Below are 18526 nucleotides of genomic sequence, written 5' to 3'. Positions count from 1 at the left end.
TTGATACCTGGAGTGAGGCATCATTAAACTGGGAGCAGCCTTCCCCCTGGCCTGCTCGATGCTGTAATTTTTTCTATTTGTTGCAGCATCTGTCAGTGGAGGACTGCCCCTTTAAATGGAGCTCCTCCAGCTGACAGATCTTACTGCGCATGCGCAGCCCGCCCGACGTGCAGATCAGCAGTGGGGAACCCGGAGGACAAGGTAAGTGGATCCAATTGGGCTACGATCGCGCGGGTGGCTGACTGATTTCACCGGGCGCGTTACCACGCTCCCGATAGCCCCCCCACCGAGAACCCGCAGCCCTGGTAACATCCAGCCCTTGAATTCTGGAGAGCCTTAAATGATAACAATTATTAAAAAAATAACATTATATGCCAAACTGCACAGCATCAGCACAGCCAACTGATTCATGACACCTTTAAATTTAATATAGAAAGAAAACAATCACTAAAAACTGACCATTATTTTATTATTCCAAAAAGCAAATACATTTTAACTTCAATAGTTGAACTTTTCTTTTCAGATTTAGTTTTTTTTTAACAGTAGCATGGCTGCCCAGGATGTACATTCAATCTGGCGGCAGCTTTGTCATTTAATCAACGCACAAGGTTTGTGCACTGCCGATCAACAAAAATTGTTATTTAAATCAGCCTTGAGTTTATTTATTCCCCTAAACAAATTTGAAGCATAGAAACTTTCTTTTTCGTCTGACTTCTCGGATAATATTTAAAATATGTCTGAAATACAAATCTTCTACTTACCTACATAAGGTTTTGCTTATATTCACTCTTCATTTATATTAAAAAATTAGAAATGTAGTAATATATGGTGACTCCCATATAAACAGCATCAAAGCATAACAGACATCGACTCTGAGAGATGAGATGGCAGATATTTTTTAATTGTAAACAATTTTACAACACCAAGTTATAGTCCAGCAATTTTATTTTAAATTCACAAGCTTTCGGAGATTTCCTCCTTCCTCAGGCAAATGTTTCAAGAGCTCCTTGAAGCCTACGCATTTATACATATAGAACAATACATGGTGTTTACAGACTGCCCCTGCAACTGCCCGTTGCCAAGGCAATCACCGTGTTCAGACAGAGAGGTGTCACCTGCAGAACCCCCGAATACACATTCAACAAAAAACAAACAGGGAAAAAAAAGAGAAAAAAAACAGAGAGAGGCAGAAACATCCGGAAGGCAGAGAGAGCCAGCAAATGACCCATTATATTAAAAACAGATAACATTTGTTCGCTGGTGGGGTAACGTGTAGCGTGACATGAACCCAAGATCCCGGTTGAGGCCGTCCTCATGGGTGCGGAACTTGGCTATCAATTTCTGCTCGACGATTTTGCGTTGTCGTGTGTCTCGAAGGCCGCCTTGGAGTACGCTTACCCGAAGGTCGGTGGATGAATGTCCATGACTGCTGAAGTGTTCCCCGACTGGGAGGGAACCCTCCTGTTTGGATATTTTTTAGGTAGTCTGAAGAACAAAGTTAATTGGTTTTCCAATCAGACATATCGGAGTAAATTTTTATCTTTACTTCTTGGGTTTAAAGCATCACTTGGGCAAAGTAAAAGAGGAAAGTCAGGCAGGGAGAATTGTACACCCATGAATAGAAGGAGAATTGAGCAGCTCCACCATGGGCATGCAACCTTCCTCACTTGATTTTCCTCTCTGCACTTCACACTGGCAATGCTTTATGCCCAGATGGTGAAGGCAAAAATCAGGCTCATGTATTTTTATTATTTGTCTGTAGGAGTATGAAATGCAAATACTTCATGCAATGATTAACATTTGTCATTCAATTACTCAATTCATCATGCTGTCCTCGATATGTATTCACGGAGCAGACCTGCCTTCTGGCTAGGGCTTGTGCCAAGAATTGGAGCTGGAATGATGGGTGCCATTGTGGGCCTCAGCCGCTAGGTTCGGAGCCTACTGGCACAAGGCCCAATACTGAACATATTAACTGAGAAGTTATTGCTGGCGATAGTAACGGACAAACGCACAACATGATAATAAGGTTTTGCTCTGTCTGCTATCTTAGCATTTATTTTAAATAAATAATGCCTTCACTAAAATAGAAGGTAATGTCACACAAACATATTCATTGTTTGTTTATGGTCTAGCCAACAATAATTTTTAGCTGTGCTCCATGAATACCAGATAATTTGTCTAAAATGCATGTTACGTTTTTCATTTTAGGAACTGATTGCTTCCAACACAGTACAGTGAGGAACATGAGTGATATTAGGCATGTTAATTTATGACACTTAATTTCCTAAACGTTCAGGTTCAGCAATTTAGCCAATAAAAAGTCATTTGAAAATATGCAAATATTTTTTGTTAATCTGTTAATCGTACCTGACCTCTGCAGTTTAGAAATTCATGCAGGACCGTGGATCTAACTCTGGTAAAGGGATAAATTAGCGATCACAACATGTTTCTTTCAGCTCGTTGCATTACCTGGAATCCTACAGAAAGGGAACGGAGGAATAATTAGAAGAAATTATCCAACTTCCAAAAATTATCCTCTTTCACCATATTCCCTGTGACCACTTTACTATGTGATAGGTAATATTTGATACAAAGCTGAGTTATTTTACTATTGTCAATACCGAACGTTATTTTAAAATAACTAATTTTCTTTTAGTCAATAACGTTTCTTTTCATGTTTTTACCTCAAAACAAATGCTTGCTTTGAACATTTAATTGATCGCTGAATAGAATATTGGGCAGTTTTTCTTTCCTTTCGGTTGTTCAAGAATGCCTTTCAGCCACAGCACTGCCTGAACTTGTATAATTAAACACAACTATCAGAAAACAATGCAGTGGAGGAGTTTGCATGCTTAACATGACATGATAATCTGAGCACATTCACCCCCTCAGGCAAGTCTTAGTCAACCAAGAATACACTGTGATCCCTTGAAAGGCAATACATTTTCTAATTATTATTATTTTAATTCATACGCTCATGAAAGAGTTATGGTGGAGTAAATTTGAATCTATTTTGATTGCATTAGATTGAATTGTCTGACAATGTTGTATGTTCCTACAAACGACCGTTGACAGATGCATCAACAGCTCCCCACCATATGATCCAAGCATTGTGATTTCTGAATTCTGCATCTGGTATCTGAAACATTACGCTGGATCTTGGGTGTAATAGATTGGCAGTGATGCCAAATCTCCTCCCAATTTAAGTGCTAAACTGCACATTTTTCAGTTTTACCATTTATGATCTTGGTTTTCAAAACCAACAATTTTCTCCTTACCATGAAAAATGTTAAATTCTACACATGAATCACTACTAAGAACAGGACAATGGCCTGGTCAGTATATGTACAAATAGTTTAACATCGCTGCATCATGTGCTTCGGATTTTGAAGCATCTCCACTAATTGTATTTTTCTGTGTGGAATATTTGGCAAATATGAAGAAATGTTTCCTGATTGGTTTCTGGCCTTTATGCAGGGATGATACTTCTAAAATTGCAGTATTTAAATGTCCATTTATACTTGTCCATCCATGCTGATTTAGGACCAAAAAGGAGATCTATGCATGGAGGCAGAGGACATGGCTGAGTTACTAAATGAATACCTTGCATCTGTTTTTACTAAGAAAAAAGATGCTGCCAAAGCCACAGTAAAAGAGGAGGTAGTTGAGATACTGGATGGGCGAAAAATTGATAGAGTTGTAACTAGAAAGGCTGGCTGTACTTAAAGTAGATAAGTCACCCGGTCTGGCTGGGATGCATCCTAGGTTGCTGAGGGGAATAAGGGTGGAAATTGCAGAGATGCTGGCCATAATCTTCCAATCCTCCTTAGATATGGGGGTGGTGCCAGAGGACTGGAGAATGGCAAATGTTACACCCTTGTTCAAAAAATGGTGTAAGGATAAACCCAACAACTACAGGCCAGTCAGTTTAACCTCAGTGGTGGGGAAGCTATTAGAAATGATAATCCAGGACAAAATTAACAGTCACTTGGACAAGTGTGGATTAATAAAGGAAAGCCAGCATGGATTTGTTAAAGGCAAATCTTGTTTAACTAACTTGGTTGAATTTTTTGATGCAGTAACAGAGAGGGTTGATGAGGGCAATACGGTTGGTGTTGTGTAAATGGACTTTCAAAAGGCGTTTGATAAAGTTTCAGCAAAGTTGAAGCCCATGGAATAAAAGGGGCAGTGGCAGCATAGATACAAAATTGGCAAAGTGACAGGAAACAGAGAGTAATGGTGAATGGTTGTTTTTCGGACTGGAGGAAGGTGTACAGTGGTGTTCCCCAGGGGTTGGTACTAGGACTATTGCTTTTTTTGATGTGTATTAATGACTTGGACTTGGGTGTACAGGGCACAATTTCAAAATTTGCAGATGAGATAAAACCTGGAAGTGTAGTAAACAGTGAGGAGGATAGTAATAGACTTCAAGAGGACATAGATAAGCTGGTGGAATGGGCGGACAAGTGGCAGATGAAATTTAACGCAGAGAAGTGCGAAGTGATACATTTTGGCAGGAAGAATGAGGAGAGGCAATAAAAACTAAATGGTACAATTCTAAAGGGGGTGCAGGGACAGAGAGACCTGGGGGGGGGGGATACATGCACAAATCTTTGAAGGTGGCATGACAGATGAGAAAGCGGTTAAAAAAGCATACAGGATGCTGGGCTTTATAAATAGAGGCATAGAGTACAAAAGCAAGGAAGTTATGTTGAACCTATATAAAACACTGGTTCGGCCACAGCTGGAGTATTGTGTTCAATTCTGGGCACTGCACTTTAGGAAGGATGTGAAGGCCTTAGAGAGGGTGCAGAAAAGATTTACCAGAATGGTTCCAGGGATGAGGGATTTCAGTTACGTGGATAGACTGGAGAAGCTGGGGTTGTTCTCCTAAGAGCAGAGAAGGTTAAGAGGAGACTTGATAGAAGTGTTAAATCATGAAGGGTTTAGATAAAGTAAATAAAGAGAAACTGTTCCCATTGGCAGAAGGAGTGAGAAACAAAGGACACGAATTTAAGGTGATTGGCAAAAGAACCAAAGATGACATGAGGAGAAACTTTTTTAAGCAGCGAGTAGTAAAGATCTGAAATGCACTGCCTGAAATGATGGTGAAAGCTGATTCAATCGTGGCTTTCAAAAAGGAATTGGATAAATACTTGAAGGGAAAAATTTGCAGGGCTACGGGGAAAGAGCGGGGGAATGGGACCTACTGGATTGTTCTTACAAAGAGCCGGCATGGGCTCGATGGGCCGAATGGACTCCTTCTGTGCAGTCTATGATTCTATGCCCATCAGTGTGAGACAGCTTCCTGAAAGTGATCACACCTTAGGGCCTTAGCATTCTAGGTAGTTTTCTCAGTGATGCAGCCATTTATGCATCTGTGCACATCGATGCAAAAGTGTCAGTACAGCTACAACACTGGCATCTACCCGACAATGTGGAAAATTGCCCAGGTATGTCCTGTCCACAAAAAGCAGGACAAATCCAATCCGGCCAATTACCGCCCCATCAGTCTACTCTCAATCATCAGCAAAGTGATGAAGGTGTCGTCGACAGTGCTATCAAGCGGCACTTACTCACCAATAACCTGCTCACCGATGCTCAGTTTGGCTTCCGCCAGGACCACTCGGCTCCAGACCTCATTACAGCCTTGGTCGAAACATGGACAAAAGAGCTGAATTCCAGAGGTGAGGTAAGAGTGACTGCCCTTGACATCAAGGCAGCATTTGACCGAGTGTGGCACCAAGGAGCCCTAGTAAAATTGAAGTCCATGGGAATCAGGGGGAAAACTCTCCAGTGGCTGAAGTCATACCTAGCACAAAGGAAGATGGTAGTGGTTGTTGGAGGCCAATCATCTCAGCCCCAGGACATTGCTGCAGGAGTTCCTCAGGGCAGTGTCCTAGGCCCAAACATCTTCAGCTGCTTCATCAATGACCTTCCCTCCATCATAAGGTTAGAAATGGGGATGTTTGCTGATGATTGCACAGTGTTCAGTTCCATTCGCAACTCCTCAAATAATGAAGCAGTCCAAGCCGCATGCAGCAAGATCTGGACAACATCTAGGCTTGGGTTCATAAGTGGCAAGTAACATTCGCACCAGACAAGTGCCAGGCAATGACCATCTCCAACAAGAGAGAGTCTAACCACCTCCCCTTGACATTCAACGGCATTACCATCGCCGAATCCCCCACCATCAACATCCTGGGGGTCACCATTGACCAGAAACTTAACTGGATCAGCCATATAAATACTGTGGCTACAAGAGCAGGTCAGAGGCTGGGTATTCTGCGGCGAGTGATTCACCTCCTGACTCCCCAAAGCCTTTCCACCATCTACAAGGCACAAGTCAGGAGTGTGATGGAATACTCTCCTGGATGAGTGCAGCTCCAACAACACTCAAGAAGCTTGACACCATCCAGGACAAAGCAGCCCGTTTGATTGGCACCCCTTCTACCACCCTAAAAATTCACTCCCTTCACCACCGGCAAACTGTGGCTGCAGTGTGTACCATCCACAGGATGCACTGCAGCAACTCGCCAAGGCTTCTTCGACAGCACCTCCCAAACCCGTGACCTGTACCGCCTAGAAGGACAAGAGCAGCAGGCACATGGGAACAACACCACCTGCACATTCCCCTCCAAGTCACACACCATCCCGACTTGGAAATATATCGCTGTTCCTGCATCGTTGCTGGGTCAAAATCCTGGAACTCCCTACCTAACAGCACTGTGGGAGAATCTTCACCACACGGACTGCAGCGGTTCAAGAAGGCGGCTCACCACCATCTTCTCAAGGGCAATTAGGGATGGGCAATAAATGCCGGCCTCGCCAGCGACGCCCACATCCCATGAACGAATTTTTAAAAATGTAAAAACCACCCAGTACGCTAAGATCCTGAGATGCGATCACCTTCAGGAGGCTGTCTCACACTGATTCGAGTGTCCAAAGTATGCAGCAGAAATCCAGCCTCAGTGTCAGAGGTCTACAGCAACTTCCACGTTTTTGCGCCTTTGTTTTTAATTTCTCCCTGTAATGTGGACCATAATCGGACCAAAGGGGCAGGCACTGATACCCAGGGTTTTGCCAATGCCATTCGATAACTGGCTATTGAAGTGACCAGATGCCTCATAAACCCACTTACTCTTTCTCTTTGGGGAAAAGCCATACCTCATAGAGAGAATCACTAGCATACACAATTTTCAATACACAGACGACCACACTACAGCCTACCAAAGAAGGGCCTTCTTTAAACAACTTCAAATTGATGGTCAATAAGACAGGACATCTTGATAGCAGGGGAGATCTATCACTATTACTCAGTTCCGCACCAGGCAGTGCATTTACCCACTGGAACATTGGAGGAGTTCATGGCCTCGATTTTAAAACGGAGGTGGGATGGCAGCGGTTGGGGGAGGGGCGGTGAATGGGAGCATGGGTAACCCGACCAATAAAATATGTGCGTTTCGCACGCGATCGCAAGTGAATTGGTGCCACTTAACATGGCTTCCGAGTTTGCCGTTGGAAAGCTGCGCAGCGGGCAGACTGCGCACCCACATCACAGGCTGACAGCTGGAGGAGCCCCATTTAAACGGCCATTGCCCCAAAGGCTTTTGCTGGAGCAAAGACCCAGAAATCACAATGGAGTAGCACAGGGGCAAGGCTGCTCCGCGGTTCAGTGACGCCTCACTGCAGAAGCTACTGGACGGGGTGAGGAGGAGGAGGGGGGTGAAGTGTTTTACCCCGCTGATGGGAGGAAGTGCCCTGCCCCTTCCACCAAGAAGGCCTGGCTCGAGGTGGCAGAGGTCACCAGCAGCAGCAAAATCTCCCACACCTGGATCCAGTGCAGGAAGCGCTTCAATGATCTAACTAGGTCAGCAAAATTGAGTACACTTACTAATTCTCCTGCTTTCCATGGTGCACATCACCTCCCCCCTCCCCAACTCATTCTGCACTGCCAAGACCACTCCATCACATCACTCCTCACACCCACTTAAGGCTCATCCTCAACTGACCTTCACTTTCTCACCTCCCCATTTGTGACCCACCACTACCATTCACCCCAATCCTCATCCAATGTGATGGCTCTGTCTCATACTCACCCTTTGATGCATCTCTTTCACGGTCAGCCTCACCAAAGCAATGCATTCATCAGCTGACCACTTCATCCTCACTCACTCATCCATCTATACTTTCTCCACTTCTAGGTGAAGAGAGCACAAAATGCACACGAGGGGGCGAGGACTGGAGGAGGGCCACAACAAGGAGTGGTCCTCACAGACGCCGAGCAGGAGGTGCTCAAGATCAGTTGCACACTTGAGGGCCTGTCCGTTGGAGACACCGAGACTGCGACCCCACAAACGTCTGGTGACATAACTTTAACATTCATCACACACAATATGAATTGATGTTAACAATGCTTGCCATCTTCAACACCTCAGTATGCTCATCACAACATGATACATCTGTGATGATGCTTAATATTGCCTTCTGTTCTCTTACAAGCCCTTCAATGACCGCAGTATGGCAGAGGGCGATTCCTCATAAGACCCGCCGGTGCACCGTCACATCATAGCGAGCCATCCACCAGCGCAGATACGCACACCTCAGTGGGTCCTAGTAGTGTTAGTTCGGTTGGCACCTGATGAGTCACCACACACAAGTGAGAACTGCCCCTGCCACCAGAACGAGCCAATGACACTGGTGGCAGGGGCAGCTGTGGAGAGTCTGCGTCGGTGGGAGCACTCATCTCCAGGCTCTGCTCAACTGGTGCAGATGCTGAACCCCAGGGGCCATCCTTTAAAAGGAGAATGATTGAGGGACAGCAGCACATGTACTGGAACAGGTGCCATGCCCACTTTCCACAATAGCGCAGAGGATGGAGGAGTCCAACTCCTGCATGAGTAGAATGGTGGCACAGGTACGGGAGGGAATCTCTGAGATAGTGTCGCACGTAACTGCTGAAATGTCTGAGATAGTGTCGCAGGTAAGTGCGGGAATGTCTGCGATGGAGAGAAGGCTAGCCTCCATTAAGCTTCAAGCACGGCTCACAAATGAGTCCATTCAGGTCTTAACAATGGTCTTTCGGATTCAGAGTGAACAACATTCTGCCACCTTAAACAGGCTGACAGATACTTTAGAAGTCGCCTCCCAACACATCACACATATCCACCACAATGTTGTCTAGCAGGGTGGTAGGAATGATGTGGGCCCAGCCCAGAAGAGGGATGATGGCGAAAGGGGACATGGAAGTGGGGACGCCACTCAAAGCGTCCCATGTCTCACCCGTTGCTCCCTTCTCAACCAAGTAGGCGCAATGCTGCCTCCTCTCCAGGTGGCCGAGTCTGCCCCCTGCACAGGTGCAGGTGGATCAGTCTTTGGAGGGGCCCTCAAGGGCTCCAAAACCCAGAGGGCATAGGCCGAAAGCATCTAAGCAGTCGGCATGAATGTGAGCAACCTGCCACTGCCTCTGCTGCAGCCACGGGGGATGCATCATGTAGAAGTAGTAGGAAAAGAAAGGCTAAGATTTTGTGATCATGAAGGGTATGCACAAAGGTGTTGGACAGATGGTCATGTTTTTCATTTATATTTGTTTATTGTTAAAGTCACATTAAATGTTATGATTATCATCACTACTGCCATGTCTTGCCCATTCTTGACTGGCTTTTGTGATAGGGCCCTTTCATGAGGTTCACCATGAATGGTGACACTTGATGCCACCCATTGGGTCATTTTACAGTGGGTGTATGTGTAGTTGCAGGATTGTTTTGTGCAGGAAGGAGTGGCGAGGCTGGTGATGTTGCTCGTCCTTGGAGGTAGCAGTAAATGCAGCCATGGCGCCCCCCCCCCCCCCCCCCCCGTCCTGATGGTGTCAGTTTAAGGGGATCCGAAAAGTTGGTAAATATGTGTAAACATAAAAGTTGGTAAATATGTGTAAACAGAAGAATTGTGAGTGGAAAGTAAGAATTTTCAGTGAAAACACAAAGATCTCCCAGCCACCAAAGTTTGCCTGAAAGAACTGAGTGCCCTGCTGCAACAACTCACCTTTTATCCCCATCTGTCAAACAAGTATTTGAATGTCCAACTGGCTGCTGGCTGAAACAGGTCTGGTAGAACATGGGAAACACGCTGAGGATGTTTAAAAATCGGACCCCTGCCTCAGTGTGCACAAAATTAAGTACTTCAAGTACTTCAACTATCTTAACAACTCTCTTAACTATCATCCCGCCGGCTTTACTTGCCGGTGCGACTTCCGCATTTGTGAAGCGTACACGCACCCAGACGTGTCAGTGGGGATCCTGGAAGTATGCTGGTTGGAGCCGGGTTCCGAACCCGCTTGGGATTTCCCCGATTTTCGGAGCCCCAACGCACCTGCACTTGGATTCTAAAATCGAGCCCCATAAGTCTAATTACAGTTAATTAAAGGCATGTTACTTTTTATGGTAACTTAGGATCAGCAATTAAACATTTGCAGTGTTTAACTGTTAATGTTAAGTATTTGAAGTCTCATTCAGGTGGATGTTAAGGATAAATAATTATGCAATTAGCATGAAGTGACATTTCCCGGGAGTAAGAGAATTCAGAGAAGATACCCGTCATAGCTTGAAAAGGCCTCATCCCACAGACAGCAGTGCAATATCCCTGCAGCTGAGTAAATCCTGCTCACTGTGTGACTCAAATGATGCGGAGGATGGATTGTTCCTCTTACTCACAAATACCACAGCCTCCAGGAGCAGATGTTCTGAGCTCTCTCACTAAACAGTAACTTTCACACCCTGTACCAGGGATGAACTAGTTTTACTTCTGTCTTGTTCTGTCCTGCATGTTTCAGAGCATTCAGTTTCAGTTCTGCTGCACACAATCACTTAACCAATAAAATAAAAAGAAATAACTCTTGCATTTGTGTAGCATTTTATCATGTTGAAATGTCTAAGTGCTTGACGCAATTAACTTCTTTTGATGTATAGGGATTTGTTGTAGGCAAATGTGTAACAAGAATTAATGAAGGATGAGTTAAAGTGCTTTTTACGGTGGTATTGGTTGAAGAATGACTATTAGCCCAGAGCTCCTGCTCCTTTTGGCTCCACATTCAGAGGTGAGTAACTTAACATTTTTGTTGGAGGCGCGCTGTCAGGTTGGTTTCCCTGAGTGCAGCCAGCGATGGCACTAGCTTGCCTCAGAGCAAACCAATCTTGCAGCAGGGACCTCAAGCAGGTGTTAGGCCTCTTACTTGAATATGCTTCAGGCGTGGGTAAAGGACTCTTTTTGTTTGTCCTCACCCAATATGGCGGGCAGCGCACTTCAAGTCGGAAGTGTGCGTGCACTTTCTGCCCGCCATTTTGGGGACATAGGGACCAAAAATGGGCCCTGAGCAGCCCAATTTCCATGCTTTGTTTTTTGTTTGGAAAAATTCAAATGATATGTCTAGAAAGAAAATTACTGTTGAAAGTGATCACGAGCTGCTTGAAGCCATTTTAAAAACTAGTCTAATTAATGCATCCAAAAGCTCCAGAGAACGTTAAAAGACTTTAACGTTGGCAGAGATGTGAAACAAATATTTTGTATCTGTCTTCACAGTAGAAGACACAAAGCATACCAGAAATAGTGGGGAGTCAAGAGCTAATGAGAGTGAGGAACCTAAAGTAACTAATATCAGTAAAGAAAGAGTACTAGAGAAACTAATGGGACTAAAAGCCAACAAATCCCCTGGACCTGATGGCCTACATCCTAGGGTTCTAAAAGAGGTGGCTGCAGAGATAGTGGGTGCATTGGTTATGATCTTCCTAAATTCTAGAATGGTCCCTGTAGATTGGAAGGTAGCAAATGTAATCCCGCTATTCGAGAAAGGAGGGAGAGAGAAAACAGGGAATTACAGGCCAGTTAGCCTGACATCAGTCATCGGGAAAATGCTGGAATCCATTATTAAGGAAGTGGTAACAGGGCACTTAGAAAATTATAATATGATTAGGCAGAGTCAACATTGTTTTATGAAAGGGAAATCATGTTTGACAAATTTATTAGAGTTTTTTGAGGACGTAACTAGCAGGGTAGATAAAGCGGAATCAGTGGATGTAGGATATTTGGATTTTCAAAAGGCATTTGATAAGGTGCCACATAAAAGGTTGTTATGCAAGATAAGAGCCCACGGGTTTGGGGGTAATATATTAGCATGAATAGAGGATTGGTTAACGGACAGAAAACAGGGATAAACCGGTCATTTTCAGGCTAACAGGCTGTAACTAGTGGGGTGCCGCAAGGATTGATGCTTGGACCTCAGCTATTTACAATCTATATTAATGATTTAGATGAAGGGACCGAATGTAATGTATCCAAGTTTGCTGCTGATACAAAGCTAGGTGGGAAAGTAAGCTATGAGGAGGACACAAAGGGCCCGATATTAGGAGGGAGGCGGGTTGCCAGCGGGGGGGTCGACTGGGCGCGTGGGTAACCCGCCCAGTAAAATCAGTGGGTTCCCCACGCGATCATAATTAAATTGAAGCCACTTACCTTGGCTTCCGGCTTCGCGCTGGAAAGCTGCGCAGCGGGCGGACTGCGCACCCGCACCATAGGCTGTCAGCTGGAGGAGCCCTATTTAAAGGGGCAGTCCTCCACTGACTGATGCTGCAGAAAGGAGCCAAAATTACAGCATGGAGCAGCCCAGGGGGAAGGCTGCTCCCAGGTTTAATGATGCCTCACTCCAGGTCCCACTGGATGGGTTGAGGAGGATGGCGAGGACAGAGATCTTCTCCCTGGTGGACGGGAGGAAGTGGCCTGCCTCTGCCACCACAAAGGCCTGGCTCAAGGTGGCAGAGGAGGTCACCAGCACCACCAACATATCACGCACCTGCATACAGTGCAGGAGGCGCTTCAATGACCTAAGTAGGTCAGCCGAAGTGAGTACACTTACTCATTCCCCTATACTCCGTCTGCCACATCACCACCCCCACCCCACATCTCCTTCTGCACTGCCAACACTACTCTATCACATCACTCCTCACACCCACTCAAAGCTCATCCTCATCTTACCTGCATTTACTCACCTCGCCAGTACTCATCCCACCACTACCACTCAACCCAATCCTCATACAATCTCATGGCTCCATCTCATACTCACCCTCTCATGCATCTCTTTCACGGTCAGTCTCACCCAACCTGCCACTACCTGTGCTGCAGCCACAGGGCATGCATCACATATGTGTAGTAGGAAGCGTAAGGCAAACGTGTCGTGAGCATGAAGGGGATGCACAACGGTGGTTGAGGGTTTGTCATGGTTTTTACTTATATTTGATTTCTGATCAACTCACATTACATATTATATTGTCACCACTACTGCCACATCTTGGCCATTCTTGACTGGCTTGTACAATAATGCCCTTTCATGAGGTTCTCCATGAACACCCTTGATGCCACCCATTGGGTCACCCTATATTGGGTGTATGTGTAGTTGCACAACTACTTTGTGCAGGTGCCTGTTGCCTGTTGTGCAGCACTGTGTTGTGTAGCTCCACGCGGCGGAGGTGGACGGTGTCCCTGGCGAGGTTGGTGATGTTGCTCGTCTTCCAATGGAGTGATGAATGCAGCAAAGGAACACCCCCCACCCCCATCCTGACAGTGTGAGGGGGTCCACAAAGTAGGTTAATGTGTTTGGACAGCAGAGTTTAAGGTATGATTTAATAATTTGGAGTGTGGAGACAACAGTGTGGCAGGCCAAACTTTGTCTGAGGTGACAGAGTGCCCTGCTGCAATGAATGAGGGTTTACCCCGCACCTGTTAAATGGACCTTTGCAGCTGCCACTGGCTGCTGGCTGCAACACGTCTGTTTAAACAGGGAGTGTTTCCCCCAGCATGGGAAACACGCTCTGGGTAGTCCAAAATCCGAATCCTCCCAAAATCTCCAACGAATGAGGTCTGTAAACGACCTCAAGTACCCAGATAATGATCTTAAGTGAGATCCTGCCGGCTTTGATTTCTGGTGGGAGTCCCACATGCGGGGGCTGCGCGTCTTTGGAGAACCCGAAAGCGGGCGGGTTGGAACCGGGCTCCGGACCCGCTCTGGGAATCCCCAATTTTAGGAGCCCCCCCGCCACAAACGCACCCACTCGGCCATCGAAATATTTACCTCAAAGAGTTTGCAAAGGGATACAGACAGGTTAACTGAGTGGGCAAGAAGGTGACAGATGGAGTATAATGTGGTGAAATGTGAGGTTATTCACTTTAGTAGGAAGAATAGAAAAACAGAATATTTTTTAAATGGTGAGTAACTATTAAATGTTGGTGTTCAGAGAGATTTGGGTGTCCTCGTACAAGAAATACAAAAAGTTAGCATGCATGTACAGCAAGCAATTAGGAAGGCAAATTGTATGTTGGCCTTTATTGCAAGGGGGTTGGAGTACAAGAGTAAGGACGTTTTACTACAATTGTACAGGGCTTTGGTGAGACCACATCTGGAGTACTGTGTACAGTTTTGGTCTCCTTACCTAAGGAAGGATATACTTGCCTTGGAGGCAGTGCAATGAAGGTTCACTACATTGATTGCTGGGATGAGAGGGTTGTCCTATGAGGAGAGATTGAGTAGAATGGGCCTATACTCTTTGGAGTTTAAAAGAATGAGAGGTGATCTTATTGAAACATATAAAATTCTGAGGGGGCTTGACAGGATAGAAGCTGAGAGATTGTTTCCCCTGACTGGAGAGTCTAGAACTAGGGGGCATAGTCTCAGGATAAGAGGTCGGCTGTTTAAAACTGAGATGAGGAGGAATTTCTTCATTCAGAGGGTCGTGAATCTTTGGAATTCTCTACTCCAGAGGGCTGTGGATGCTCAGTTGTTGAGTTATTCAAGACTGATATAGATAGAATTTTGGACTCTAGGGGAATCAAGGGATTTGGGGATCGGATGCGAAAGTGGAGTTGAGGTCGAAGATCAGCCATGATCTTATCGAATGGCGCAGCAGGCTTGACGGGACCTGCTCCTATTTCTTATGTTTTTAGAATAATGATACCTCTTCAAAAGCAGGACTTTGATGCCTATAAGAAGAGCAAGGAGATGTTTCTTGCGACATGTTAAGAAAAGTTTATCTTAAAAAAAGCAGGAAGATAGACAATGAGAAATTCATGTTAATGGACGCTCACTTGGAAGCAGATAAATAGATTGAAGCCGTCACTATTCTACAATATTTACCCCTACCTGAGGATGGATTCATCAAAATTCAACAAGCTACTGGAATAGATGATTATCTGAAATTGTTGAAAATGACAATTAGCAAAGGATGGCCTGACACAAAGAAGTACCATCCCAGACTGCTGTGTATTTCATCATTAGAGAAAAACTCACAGGATGGTCAAATATTCAAAAGAGTTTGAGTAGCTATAACCACTCTATATAAGAGAAGAGATGAAGTGCATACTTTACCTCAGAAACTAAGGTTGTCTTTGGAAAGATAGACAAGTGATTTACTGGACTCAGATGAACAAGGACTGAGAGACATAGGGGCCAATTTTCATTCCACTACTGCCCCTGTTTAAGCTTATAAATGGAACGGTAGCAAGACAAAAATCATGGAATAAACACTGACTTATCTCTGGAGGTTCACCCATTCCAATTTTCGTGAGGATCTTGATTTAGGTGGCCAAGCAGTCCTATCAGAAAAATGCAGGGCCCTAATTAAAATAATCAAACAGTGTTCAACTAACATTTTCAGAACCCCCAACACTATTTCCGTGTCAATCAGCACTGCTATCACTACTTCCTCAACCCACCTACAAACCATGGGCAGTACAGATTGAAAGGGAGCAATTAAAATGTTATTTAAAGGGATCCTTAGTCCTATCCCATCACTTTCCCTAGCTGTTTGCTAGGCTTAACCTGGCCATGCACAACTTTGGTGTCCTTTTGGACCCTGAGTTGAGTTTCAAACCCCCTTCCCTATCCACCACCCAAACCATCTTTTCCACCTCTGTAACATCATCTGCCTCTGTCCTATCTCACCCACCATCAGCACTAAAATCTAATCTATGCCTTCATCACCTCCAAGCTCAGCATCTCCAATATTCTTTTTGCCATTTTCCTACATGAACTGCCATTTGTTCAAAATTCAGCTACTGGCATATGTACTAGGTCCTGCTAACCCTTTACTCCTGTCTCACTACCTCCATGGGCTCCTATCCACTAGGACATTGATTTCAAAATCCACCCCCTCATTTATAACACCTGCAACTAACTCATCCCACCCTAACGTGCATGCTAGCTGACACCCTCCACTATTTCAACATGTGTCTCCTGTGCATAGCCTCTCCCCCTGGTTCACCATGGGTAACAGAACCTTTAAACATCTGACCCCTGTTCTTTTGGACTCTGTAAAAAAAAATCCCTCCACCTTGTTCATGTTTCCGAACCTTCAAAAAGCTCATCGAACTTATTTGTTTGACCACATGTTTGGTCATCTCCTGTAACTCTCCTGCACAGTATCCATTCCCACCCCTTCAACTCCTTAAGAAGCATTTTGGATTTTTTTTATTCATTCATGGGATGTGGCAAGGCCAGCATTTATTGCCCATCCCTAATTGCCCTTGAGAAGGTGGTGGTGAGCCGCCTTCTTGAACCGCTGCAGTCCGTGTGGTGAAGGTTCTCCCACAGTACTGTTAGGTAGGGAGTTCCAGGATTTTGACCCAGCAATGATGAAGGAACGGTGATATATTTCCAAGTCGGGATGGTGTGTGACCAAGAGGGGAACGTGCAGGTGGTGTTGTTGAAGGCATTATATCAATACAAGCTGCCGTTGAATAGCCTCATTATTAAAAGCATCACCAACATGTTGAGGGGTGGCTGTCATCACAACCACACAAATGGACTGAGCAGACTGATCTCACTCATGCTGAGTCTCACTGTTGGCTGATGTTTCTGTTGGCTCATCAAAATCAGTCTGTGGAAGAATTTCACAATGTTTTCTTCAAATGTCATCATGGCATGTGACTGTATTATTGAGTACAACAACACGTAATGCCATATATTCAAGACACTTAGTTGAATGTAGACCCTGCAGCATTTGGATATCAACACTGTGGCTACAAGAGTAGGGCAGAGGCTTGGTACTCTGCGATGAGTGGCTCACCTCCAGGGCCTTCAAAGCCTCTCAAGCATCTACACCACTCAAGTCAGGAGTGAGGCAGAGCACTCATTGCTTGCTTATACAGGTGCAGCCGCAACAACACACAAGAAGCTCAACACCATCCAGGATGGAGCAGTTCCCTTGATTGGTGTTCCAGCCAATGGACTCAATATCCACCCCTTCCATCACTGGTGCATTGTGGCTGCAGTATGCACGATTTACAGGGGTTTCTTCAACAACACCTCATCCCCTGTGACCTTTGCTACCAAGAAGGACAAGAGGAGCAAGGTCGTCGGAACATCATCACCTCCAAGTTACTCTCTCAGTCACACACCTTTCTTAATATGGACATGAGTTGCCATTCTTTCATCATTGCTGGGTAAATATCTTGGAGTTCCTTTCCGAACACCAATTTGGGAGCACCATCACTACAAGTGCTGCAGCAGTTGAAGGAGAAAGCCCACCACCATCTTCTCAGGGCAACTAGGGATGGGCAATAAATGCTGCTTTGCCAGTGTCATCCACGTCCTGAGAATTTTTTTGTAAACTGCAAGAAATATTGGATTAAACTGACATTCCATAATGGATACAGAACAGAACATAACACCAAGACATTTAAAGTATTTATAATTTAGGATATTTCAATCACAATTATTGGAGTATTGATACTAAAAGTAACCATAATTCTGTAATTATCCTGTATTTCTTGGTCCCCTAAAATGTTTACCTTAATTATTACTTGGTCAGGGCAACAGTCTCCAACGCAACTCACATTTATCTGTGCTGTAGGTGCCAGTGAGCAAACACTTCCCAAATGTTTCTTTGGCCTTTTAATAACTTCGCCTTTTTAGAAAAAATCTTTTCCAGTCCTCTCACACCACAAAAATTTCCAGCCTCCCACCTGAGGAAGTAAAGTTTTTAAAATTCTATTTGATTCTCTCATTAGTCACATTAATGTTATCATAGAGTCATATCATGGTTACAGCACGGAAGGAGGCCATTCGGCCTGTCGAGTCCATGCTGGCTCTCTGCAAGAGCAATCCAGCTCGTCCCACTCTCCCGCCCTTTCCCATAGCCTGCAAATGTTTTCCCTTCAAGTTCTTATCCAATTCCCTTATGAAAGTCACGATCAAACCTGCCTCCACAACCCCCTCAGGCAGTGTATTCCAGATCTTAACCACTCGCTGTGTAAAAAAGTTTTTCCTCATGTCGCCTTTGGTTCTTTTGCCAATCACTTTAAGTCTATGTCCTCTTATTCTTGACAATTCTGCCAATGGGAACAGTTTCTCTCTATCTACTCTGTCTAGACCCTTAATGATTTTGAATACCTCTATCAAATCTCCGCTCAACCTTCTCTGCGTTAAGGAGAACAATCCCAGCTTCTCCAGTCTACCCACAGAATCATAGAAAATAGGAACAAG

General features: G+C 44.9%; 1 long non-coding RNA gene across 1 annotated transcript in view; it reads right to left on the bottom strand.

Annotated features, from left to right (window-relative positions):
• Positions 1 to 888: 888 nt before the first annotated feature.
• LOC137344443 (uncharacterized) overlaps positions 889 to 18526 on the bottom strand; it is a 92373-nt gene continuing 74735 nt past the window's right edge. Inside the window, exons 2-3 of the long non-coding RNA XR_010968358.1 lie at positions 2371 to 2480; positions 889 to 1485 (exon numbers count right to left, since the gene is read on the bottom strand). This is a non-coding gene — a long non-coding RNA (uncharacterized lncRNA). The remainder of the gene's footprint in view (positions 1486 to 2370; positions 2481 to 18526) is intronic.

The sequence above is a fragment of the Heptranchias perlo genome, chromosome 27 (genome assembly GCF_035084215.1).
Source record: "Heptranchias perlo isolate sHepPer1 chromosome 27, sHepPer1.hap1, whole genome shotgun sequence".
Taxonomy (NCBI): Eukaryota; Metazoa; Chordata; class Chondrichthyes; order Hexanchiformes; family Hexanchidae; genus Heptranchias; species Heptranchias perlo.
This window is presented reverse-complemented; position numbering and strand designations above follow the sequence as displayed.